General features: G+C 39.7%; 1 protein-coding gene across 5 annotated transcripts in view; it reads right to left on the reverse strand.

Moving 5' to 3' along the window:
- The window catches only part of PDE7A (phosphodiesterase 7A), a 103,564-nt gene that overhangs the window by 23,338 nt on the left and 68,167 nt on the right, over positions 1 to 12,059 (reverse strand). The window lies entirely within an intron of this gene.

Consider the following 12,059-nt stretch of genomic DNA (forward strand, 5'->3'; position numbering starts at 1 on the left):
AACTCTTCTGTCAACCTCTATTACCCAGTGTTTTCTCATCTATAAAATAATGGCAATGATATCTAATTCAAACAGTGTTGGATTAAATGAGATAAATATATACACAGGTCAGATATATAATAGGTTTCAAAGAAGTGGTGCCAGTGAAGATGGTGATAAAATTGACGCTGATGCCGCTGCTTAAGAGGTAGGCATGCCTCTCAGTAATTATTCAAAGTTCCAAACCTGTTTCATGTTGCTCTAAATAAAAGTATTCATTGGTCTATCGGCATTTCAAAGTAAACTCCATCTCCTTATCCTCGAGGAAAAGGCCTCACTTTCCAGGTGCTGGCTCTCTCCAGACTCGACTCCGGTGACACCTTCCCTGGGACGCACACCTGGACACCTGCATGCACATCCCCCATCTAGGAGAGACGAGGGCACCTCCTCTGGGTTCTCAAGGCTACCTGGGCAGACACCAGGCAGACTTCTGATAATGTACAAAATTACTTATTTCCCTGTCTGCTTCAACAAATTACGACCTCCAATACAGGCACAAACTACCTTTTCACCTTTGTATTTCAAAGCCTAGCAATGGTGCCATGCAGGTATGCATAACACACACTGAATGAATGAATGAATGACTGCATGTGTGTGCATGTGTTACACTGCTTCAGTCGTGTCCAACTCTCTGTGACCCCCATGGACCATAGCCCACCAAGCTCCTCTGTCCGTGGGCTTCTCAGGCAATAATACTGGAGTGGGCTGCTATGCCCTCCTTGAATAAGTGCATGCTGTTTGCGAAATAACTGATGAGTTCTGAGGTTCCCATACACTCATATAAGCCAGAAACAACACACAGTTATGTGGTTTTTTCATTTTTCATCTCAGTGAATCTAAAATAAAGAGTATCTAGAACAATTGTGGAGTTACCTTCTGATCTTTATCAACATGACTTACATAAAAAGGACTGGAAGCAAAAGGGAAACACTATTAAATATCAAGTGATTATGTTTGAACTAGAATTAGTATGTTTGAGGAATGAGGTTAGCTTAAGTTCAGAAAATGTTCCATGTGCTTAAAAAAAAAAAAGTATCTCATTTAGCCCTCTACAGTGTCAAAAAATGACTATTATTATCATCCACTTTATACATGAAACACTGAATCTACAAGAGATTATATATAAGGTTACACAGTCAATACAGGGTGACAACTAGATTTTAAAACAGATCTGCTTACAAATCCTGTGTCCACAGTATTACGCACAAACTTCTTACTTCAAATCTACCATATGGTTTATTTTTCTACCATATGGTTTATTGACGGTTTATGATAAAATCTTGCATACACCATCATTCACAATTGTCCTTATTTAGATGAAAGTATGTACAAAAAGACAGACATAGGGGAAAAAGCTAACATGCAGAAATACAAGTATTTAATGTGACCCTTCTAATGTTATTCCTAGAAAAGACTGGACCTGGAAGGGACAGAGTGGAATGACACGAATACGTGGGGACCAGACGAGATCTAATTAATACTAGAACTGCCATCTCTGTGTTTACAAGGCACTTTACCGTTTTACAAGAGTACGTTCACACCTGTGATCCCGTTTAGTAATTACAACAATCCTGTGAAGATGGCAAGGATTATCATTCCCATTTTACAAATATAACCCCAGAAACCAAAGTAGAAATGCTGTATAATTAACGCATTAGAGCCAATACATTTAAGAAAGCTTCTAAAAAATGCTGCAGAAGACACATATTCTATTAATTATGCAAAAGTAATCTAAAAGAGTTCAAGGTCATAAGCATGACTTCATGAGCATTCCCTTCTGTTCAGTATCTTAAATCACACAGTGAAGGTAACAGTTTCTGGCAATCACTTTGCATCTAGACACTGATAGGAAGGATCACTGCTCCCAAATTACACGTCCAAACTAACTCATCCTTGAAGTAAACTTGAGAGTCTCTTTGGGAGGATAATTACATAAGGTCCCAAAACTGAATGAGCCTCCTCTGAAGGGTTCAATCTACACTGTGCTAAGTGCATGCAACAACACGCTAGGATTTGCACAATCAACGTAAAGAGAGCTGGCACCGTCCAGGAGTCAGGGCTCTGCTTTCCTCCTATTTTCTAGGTGACTTCACAAGTTGCAACTTCTTGATGTCTCACTTCCCTTAACTGGGGGAAAAAAAACAGAAAACTAACCATAATTCATGTCCGTTTTTTCCTGCAGAGCCCTGAAGTTGGGACTCATTATCAAGAATTCTGTTTTGACCACATTGAGCATGAATATTAGATATTAGCTCAAGAGGAAAAGCTCACTCGTCATAGGAGCCCAATGCCTTCCAGCAAGACTGCTGCTGCTGCTAAGTCGCTTCAGTTGTGTCCGACTCTGTGCGACCCCATAGACGGCAGCCCACCAGGCTCCCCCGTCCCTGGGATTCTCCAGGCAAGAACACTGGAGTGGGTTGCCATTTCCTTCTCCAATGCATGAAAGTGAAAAGTGAAAGTGAAGTCACTCAGTCATGCCCAACTCTTTGCAAACCCATGGACTGCAGCCCACTAGGCTCCTTCATCCATAAGATTTTCCAGGCAAGATTACTGGAGTGGGTTGCCATTGCCTTCTCCCACAAGTAACATTTACAACAGGGTAAGAACAAGACATTCACTTAACGACAGAACCAGCTCTAACAATTACTGATTATTTCACATACAATCTAAGAAAGGCCAGAGTAGCTGTCCAAATGAAATGGCAAATCATCCAGTGAAAAGAATTTTCTCCACCTAATGGGCAAGAAGCCTATACCTAAGATTACATTCTAGAAAGAACAGAAAATTCCATAAGACTTTACAGAGATGGCAATGCAAACTAACTCAAAGCTTTGCCTGAGACTTAATATAGGACCAGATTGGGAGAGGGAGTGGTATTTTTTTTTTCATTATGTTTTTTTCAAATGCACTGCACTCACGTTTTAAAAATAAAAATCAAGGAGGGAAAGAAGGAGGGAGAAAAGAACACAGTGATAAATCCTTACCCCTATCCCATTCCCAATACAATCAACTGCCAGACTCTCCCCTAAAATGATCATCTTTTATCTGAAAAGTTTTGTGGGTATGCTTCCTGAGTTTTTGGAGCAAACGTGCAGACACTGTTATATACTATGTTTCTACTTCTTTTACATAAATGGTAGCATATCATAGTCCTGTTTTGCGCCTTGTCTTTAAATTTTTCTTAGCGTTCTTTCCCTATCAGTACACAGAGACCATCCTCATTCTGAGGCTATAAAGTATTCCACCATATGGATGGACCATAATCTATTTATCCAGTCCTCTACTGAAGGACATTGCTATAACTCCACAAATTAAAAAATACCTCTGTTTTACTAAGTATACTTGTGTTTCTATGACTTGTTTTGTTTACTACCTTAGATGTCACCTTTTAATGTTGTGTTATTACATTCTATATCCCCTCTTCTTTCCCTTTTCCTCTTTCAATGTCCGTTAGTGGTCAGAGTGTTTCTCCTCCCCTTTTCATTCCAACCCCCATTTTCATTTTAGTTCAGCTCTGGAATTAAATATTCAGGCCCTTTTACTATGGCTTCCCCAGTTATCTTTGTCTTTCAACAATTTGGCTTTTTGTTATTTTTATCAGATTTTAGTTGCTTTACAATGTTGTGTTTAGTTTCTGCCATACAGCAAAGTGAATCAGTTACATATACACATGTATCCCCTCTTTCTTAGATTTCCTTCCCATTTAGGGCACCACAGAATATTGACTAGAGTTCCCTGACCTATACAATAGGTTTTCATTAGTTACCTATTTTATACACAATGTGTTAGTCACTCAGTCGTGTCCGACTCTTGGCGACCTCATGGACTACAGCCCACCAGGCTCCTCTGTCCATGGAATTCTCCAGGCAAGAATACTGGAGTGGGGTGCCATTCCCTTCTCCAAGGGACGTTCCTGACCCAGGAAATGAACCCAGGTCTCCCACATTGCAGCCAGATTCTTTACTGAGCCACCAGGGAAGCCCTTTATACATAGTATCAATAGTGTGTGTGTGTGTGTGTGTGTGTGTACATATATATATATAAAGCCCTTTATACATAGTATCAATAGTGTGTGTGTGTGTGTGTGTGTGTACATATATATATATAAAGCCCTTTATACATAGTATCAATAGTGTGTGTGTGTACATATATATATATATGTCAATCCCAAACTCCCAATTCATCCCCCTACTTCCACCCTTCCATCCACAACTTTGTTCTCTATATCTGTCTCTATTTCTGCTTTGCAATAAATTCATCTGTACCATTTTCCTAGATTCCACATTTAAGTGATAATATATGATATTTATTTTTCTCTAACTTATTTCATTCCGTATGACAGTCTCTAGGTCTATCCATGTCTCTGCAAATGGCACTGTTTTGGCTGAGTAACACTCCACTGTATATGTGTACCACATGTTCACCCTCCTTTGAGTTCACCGAGCTTCCTGGATGTGTATATCCACGTCTTCATCAGCTGCAGGAAGTTTTTCACTGTTCGAACAGTTTTTTCTGCCCTCTCTTCTTTCTCCTGCTGGGTCTCCTATGAGTCACATGTGGTACACATGAGGATTCCTCAACAGGTTTCTTGCACTCTGATCATTTTTCTTCATTCCTTTTCCTTTCTGCTTCTCAGTCTGGATTATCTCAATGTTCTTATCTTCAAATTTGCTGACCTATTCTTCTGCTCACTCAAATCTGTTGCTGAATCCCTCTAGTGAATTTGTCATTTCAGTTATCATACTTATCAGCTCCAGAACTTGTTGGGTTCTATTTTATAATTCCTATTTATTGAGATTCGGATTTTGTTCACACAGCGCCTTCCTGATTTCCTCTCATTCTCTGCCTTGGTTTGCTTTAGCTCGTTGAGCATTAAAGACAGTTGATTTAACCTCTTTGATTAGCAGTTCCCATGTGTGAGCTTCCTCAGGGTGGCTGTTGTGACATTCTTTTGTCATATGTATGGGTCATAGTTTCCAACTTCTTTTTATGTTCTGTAGTTTTTCACTGAGAACTGGACATTGTGCAAATTATACTTGGGGAACTGGAAATCTAATCTCTCACTCTTCCAGGACTGTTTATTTTTACTTGTTGTGGGCTGAAGCCAACTGTTTTGTGATTTTTCCAAACTGGCCTTTGCATATCTATCTGACTGTTTATTCCTTGCTGTGTGTGGTCACTGAAGCTCCTATTACACAGTATCGCTGAAGTCAGTTGGTGACCCAACACAGATTTCCTTAAATGTCTGGTTCCAAAGGCCGGGGGGGTGGGGGGCAGTACCGATTCTTTAACTCTTCTGGTAGGTGCTGCTGGCCGAAGCCTCTGCAGCTGAAAAGGGATGAAATCCAGGCAAACATCAGTGCTCATGCCTCGGAATCTGCCAGACTGACCTAAAGACGCAACTCTAAATTTTTGGAGGACTGGATCCCCACTGCCCACCCTGGCTTCAGCAAGCCATGACCGGAACAGCATTCCCACAGGCTGAGGGGCCGAGGAGTGGGTGATGATCACGGGTCTGTGCCCACCACACCGCCAACCGCCAGAGAGCAGCAGCCCCTCCCTCATGTCCAGCCGGCGCCTGGAGTCCTGAAATAGTGAATTCTGCCCATCCCCCCTTTAAAGTGGCTGTTTTGATCAACCCCTGGAGCTTCCTACCCTGTTATTTTGAGGCACACCGTCACTTTCTTTTAAAAGGTATGTTTTTCCTGGTCCCTTCTGGGAGGAGCTGCCCTAAGCCTTCTCTTCTCCTCAACCTGGGTTTGAGAATGGGGACAAGCTGCACGGGAAGGCTTAGCAGCCCAGAAACAACAGTGTCAACAGTCTGGCCCTCAAGGTAGTTTTCAATAAATTATTTCCTATATACACGTACACATAAAGTTTCTCTTTTATCCCACACAGTTCACAGTTTTTTTTAATTTAAAAATTCATGAATATCTCTTCAAGTCAGTAAATGGAATTTACATGTGCCATCATTTTTACTAGTTAAAGTATGAAAATCATCATAATTTACTAAATCTTTTTGCTGTTCTTAACTTTCACATTTCTTACCAGCAATTCTGTAATAAACATTCCTGTGACTAAATCTTGGCACCCATCCTGATTCCCTTAGAACAAACCGTCAGAAGTAGAACAAGGACATAGGAGAGAGTTCAATGGAGAACAGGTTTTCTAAAAGAAAATGATAGAGAAATTTCCAGAACTGGCCTAGGATAGCTTCCAAAGTATGATCGAAGAAAAGGGAATCAGTAACTATAAATCAAGGATGAAGCATGAGATATGAGATCATTTTAAGGTGGAAAATTTTAGTTTCTTCAGGTTTGCTTCACCTACCCTATCCTTCCTCCACACACAGATACACACTGATACTTCCCTATAATAAGTAAGAATAAAGCTTCTATATTGAAACAAGCAAGTAGAGGACACATGGGGAACTGCAGACAAGAAAGAGTGATCAGGGATTTCCCTGATGGTCCAGTGACTAAAACTGCATGCTCCCAATGCAGGGGTCACGGGTTCAATCACTGGCCAGGGAACTAAGATCCTGCATGCCACATGTGCAGCATGGGCAAAAACAAATGCAGAAGAGAAAAATATATATATATATACATGTGCAGCGTGGGCAAAAACAAATGCAGAAGTAAAAAAAATATATATATATTATATAAAAGAAGAGTGATCATGAGAACTTAACTAGTACTTCTATTCAGACAATTACTAAAAAAGCTCACCCCACACCATACTACATAAAATCTGACCCTACTGCCAATATTCTCATGAACTCATTTTGTGACATGAGACATGCCATTATTTATTTCACAGCATAACAGACAACAGATTAAAGGTGTCTTTATTAAAGCCCAGCTTCCACCAGGCTAGGACTATTTAAGTCCTAGGCCTGTTCTAGTTTACATGGTTACTTACATTCCAGTCCAGCTTAGAAAGCCGACAGGGCTCAGTGACTTCATCAAGTTACTATTAAGAACTGTTGGCGCTGCTGGTTCTCTTTTAAAATATCACATTACCTCACTGTGTGACCACAAACAAACTAATCAGCCTTCACCAAAACTAAATGAGCCTTGTTACTTAATGATCATGGGAGTTACTCCCAGTCACCCACCCTTGGCTTCTTGGAGCCAGCAATGAAATGTGGGATAGCAGTAAATTTAGAAGCCGTGTTTTTCTCTTGCTTTTCTCCTTCATATTAGAAAGCAGACTGAAAAAAGAAATCTAGGCAATAGGTTAAGGAAACAGACGGGCTGGAAAATCGACATACCTTGAGCAGTATCATGCCCAGCCCTCCCACAGACCCTCTTCTCTGTCAAACAAATGGCATGGCAGAGACATCACCGGCATTTAGTTATTAGACAAGAAAGATTTTTCACAGAAAAAGCTTTTGTATTTTGAGGCTTGATCACTACCTGCTTTAATCGCCCACAAGAGGGCGCCCTGCAATCACTATTATCTGCTACCTTACCACCGTGACAATCCTTTAGATGCATGCTAGCATGAGTTCCCCTTGGAGACTGTTTAAAAAAAAATTTATTTGTTTTTTTTAATTCAGTGCTGCAAGGTTTTAACTCTAGACTAAAGCAAGGTCATACTGAATGATAATTGAGTAAAAAAATTAAGACATTCTAATCTCTCTTTAATTTTCCTTAAAAAAGAATAGGAGCCGCATCAGGAAGCCTACTGTTAAATACTGAATAAATATATTTAGTTACATCTAAATTCAAGTTTTCTTGGAAGAATTTTTACATTCAGCATGCATGGATAAAGGGGGAAAAGCAGCGAGGCGCTGAGAGCGATGGTCTTTAAGGAGTAGCCTGTACTGATACGGGACGGCAGTGCAGCAAGGGGAATGAACACACGAGCTCTGGAGTCATACCTCCGGGTTTGAATCCCAGGTCTGCCACTTCTACTAGTTTTGTGACATCAGGAATGTTATTTAAGTTACCGAATTGAACCTCAGTTTAATTACAAACGATGGAACAGCCATCTTTGCAGGTCAAATACTGGTTAAAAGAAATATAATAGGAGAAACTATATTTCTAATTTCAAATGTAATTTCAAATTTCCCATTTCCTTGTGAACAGGAAAGTAATGACCAAGCAGTACAGTATGAAAGAGAGCAAGAAAAACAATATAACAACAACAAAGTCCTTGTTTAGTCATTAAGTCGTGTCTGACTCTTTGGAACTCCACGGACTGCAGCAAAGCCAGGCTTCCTTGTCATAGCTGAGGGAAACGCCATGCAACAACTTCCATTCTTAAAGGGAAGAAGCGGTAAAAAGGGTCTGAATTTGCGTGGGAGTTACTGTATACTAAAGACTTAGATAATCCAAGACAATAAAATCAGTATGACATAAGCTTTTAAGCTCAAAATAAACATAGAAACAGATGTTCTTTCTGTTCATATCACTAAGTATCAAAAAAGTTCCCAAGTCTAACAGGGCCCTGTTAGGAAGATAAAAAGCAACCCAAATGCACATGAGGTTAGCTCTAAGGCAAATTTAAAGAGAGTTTTGTCTGTTGTCACTGTAGGTCATCACAATAAAGACAGCATGAGACCTCCGATTCAATGTAAGGGCACTGGCCTGCCTGAATTCGGTTTACGGCTAATACAGATCATACTTAGAGAAATACAAATGGGACCTTATAAAGTCTAACTGATAGAAGATACACAGTTTAGTCAACTTGATGCAACAAGAATATATTCAATCTTTATAATTAATCATAAAGAAGACTGAGCACCAAAGAATTGATACTTTCAAACTGTGGTGCTGGAGAAGACTCTTGCAAGTCCCTTTGACTGCAAGGACACCAAACCAGTCAATCCTAAAGGAAATCAACCCTCAATGTTCATTGGAAGGACTGATGCTGAAGCTGGAGCTCTAATACTTTGGCCACCTGATGCAAAGAGCCGACACATTGGAAAAGACCCTGATGCTGGGAAAGACTGAGGGGAGAAGGGGATGACAGAAGATGAGATGGTAGGATGGCATCCTTGACTCAGTGGACATGAGTTTGAGCAAACTCCACGAGATAAAGAAGGGAAGCCTGATATGTTGCTGACTGTGAGGTCGCAGAGTTGGACACGACTGAGCGACTGAACAACCAAAAATAAGTCACCAGCTGCCAAAAATCAGAAACAAAAAGATTAGTAAGGCTAAAAGCCTTTGAGGCTACAATGTAAATACCTTGAAAGGTTCCCTTGGTATGGGGTGGAATAAAGCACTAAAGTGAACATAAAGGCTCAAGATAACGGGCAAAACACATTTACATAGAATGGAACATTACCATGTGTCAGGAATTAAAAGAAAACGGAAAACTGCATTTGTGTGGACATGAAAGAAACATACTGCTTATATTACATCTTGCCCAATGTTGGCAGAGAGACCAGGGCTTCCAGTCTGGATGACGTCAATGAGCTTTGGTGAAGTCCATGAAAAGAGGGAATTGTCAAGTTGACAGCTTCGGTTACTGTTTAGTAATCATGTTAGAATCTTTCAAAGGAAGATCTTAGATTTTCTAAGTGTACATTATGGAGCAGAATTATAATAATTCTCTTATGTTTAAAGAGATTAGAATTTGTTACTATAGAAGCTAAACAGAAAGTGTAACTAAAAGAATAATTTATTAAATATAGGGACACTGAATTTAGAACAAACATGAATTTTGACAAAAACTCAATATGGAACCCATTAAGTCCACCTAGTTTAAGAGTCCAACATATTATATTTCAAGAGAACAAGTGTATGGTCAATTGGACATAGAAAAATATTTGTAGAAATATTTGGGGCTCTTAATCCAGACTACAGAAAGCTGGTCACTAAAGCCAACTGACTCAAAAGAAGGAAGCTGACAGGAAGGAGGCTCCTTGAAAGCCTGGTGAGGCGCTGTGATGCTCAGGAGCAAAGAAGCTGCATTAGGGAGACACAGCTCGGGGGCCTTTTCAGTTCACACCACTCAGCCACCAGCCTAACATCTTTGCCACTCTCTTGCTCTCTCTAATCAATTTCCCTCTCCTCAGCCTTCTTCTCTCCCCCCACTACTTTTTCCTCCCAATTTTTCTTACTGTACATATTGCTCATTATTATCAGGTGCTTCAAAACTGTCAGTCTTCGCAACATAAGTAAGGAGACTATACAGTTTAAAATTAGTTGAATGAGGGACATCAAGATCAGTTTATAAATGCCAGAGGACCAGAATTCTGGACCTTAGTGGAAGTAATTCCTAGACAGAGCAGGTCTGAAGGTTGGGGATCTTCTAAGAATAGGATGAATGTCGAAGTTTTTCAGTAGCTGTCAAAGACATGTCAATGCTAACACCCAAGTTGAAATATTTGCCAGAAATGAATCAACTGCCTATTGAGAAAGCGCACCAAGCCTTTAAAAAAGATGTATATTATAAAATGATCACACGATTAGAAGAGGGAACTGCTTTACCTGCGAATAATCCTACCGGTTTCAACATCATTACAGGATTCCATGTATAGCTTTGGGGGACAGACAAGGGACAAACAGGTTAAGTAACAAGCACCAATGTGAGCTCTTTGCTATCTAAACAAGCAACTAGTGGTGAGCATACTGTGAATACTCATGGTTGTTATGACACTTTTAAACAGCATCACCAGAAACCGCTCTCAATCAGTAAGCAATCTTACATCTCTTTTTGGGCTGAATAAAAACTTCTGACTAATGTAAGCATCTGAAAATTTCAGCAGTATCTTTAATAAGTTAAGATCTTCCAAATTTCTTAATAAACACAACCCACCATATAATTCCCAGTGAAATGTAAGTTCTGGTAAAGAATCTGCCAGCAATGTAGGAGACCTGGGTTTGATTCCTGGGTCAGGAAGATCCCCTGGAGAAGGAGATGGTAACCCACTCAAGTATTCTTGCCATGGACGGAGGAGCCTAGCAGGCTACAGTCCACAGGGTCTCAAGAGTCGGACACGACTTGGCGACTAAATCACCAACATCCAGAGAAGAAAATATTAGTACAAAACAGTACCCCAAGGAATGTTTCTGAGCATCCTAAAATAATGTCAACAATGACTTCCTTACATGAAAAATCCCTTTCTCAAACTATGCAAATATGTATGATATACATTATCTTTTGCACTATAAGGTAAGTAATAAGAACTCAAACAGAGGCCTCATAAAATTTCTTTCGTGAGAGATGCTACCTGGGAAAATTTTTTGTTTTCTTGTCCCACAGAACCAAGATAATAACACCTGATAAGTTCACAAAGAAGCTAGCATGAACAGTCTACTTAAAGCATTAGAGACCAAGACACAAACAACCAAACAAAACCCCCCAAACAACAAAACCTAGTTAAGAATGAAAGCTTCTGTAGGATACAGCTTCTGTAGGATTCTATTAGAGGGAAGATTTAACTTTTAAAGTAGAATCTGCAACAAACTGATCTTCAACAGATCAGAATCTGAACAGACTAACCCTGACTGCAGATTTACAACACAACAGGTGTTTGGGAAAACACTTCTAGCAAAGAGGATTCTCGGTCATAAAAATCCCTCCACCCTCTGTAATCATGAATACAGGGTAGTTTCAAAATGTCCTCCCAAAGTCTGAACTCTCTCCCTTCTTTATAAACAACCACAGACCTGATCTAATATTGGTTAATAAATTTGCACTCTGAGTATAAACCCCTGATTCTTAATAAATGCATAATTTAATTACTATACTTCTAAAGCTTTTTGTTTGGAGATCACAAAAAGTTGCAAAGCCAAATAGTACAAGGAATACTCTTTATCACATACCTCTTTACTCAGATTTGCCATTGTTAACATTTTATTTCACCTGCTTTACCATTTTGTACTATGTGTGTACGTGTGTGTGCGTGCACTGTGTGGTATGTGACCTGATTCTATTCTGAACATCTGAGGGTAGGTTTTAAACATTCTGGTGTTTATCCTCAAATACTTCATTGAGTAACACCACAACCTAATTAATACATGCTCCTATTATAAATAAGACCAACATGAATGTCTCCATAC

This window comes from Cervus canadensis, chromosome 12, assembly GCF_019320065.1.
Source record: "Cervus canadensis isolate Bull #8, Minnesota chromosome 12, ASM1932006v1, whole genome shotgun sequence".
In the NCBI taxonomy this organism is placed as follows: domain Eukaryota; kingdom Metazoa; phylum Chordata; class Mammalia; order Artiodactyla; family Cervidae; genus Cervus; species Cervus canadensis.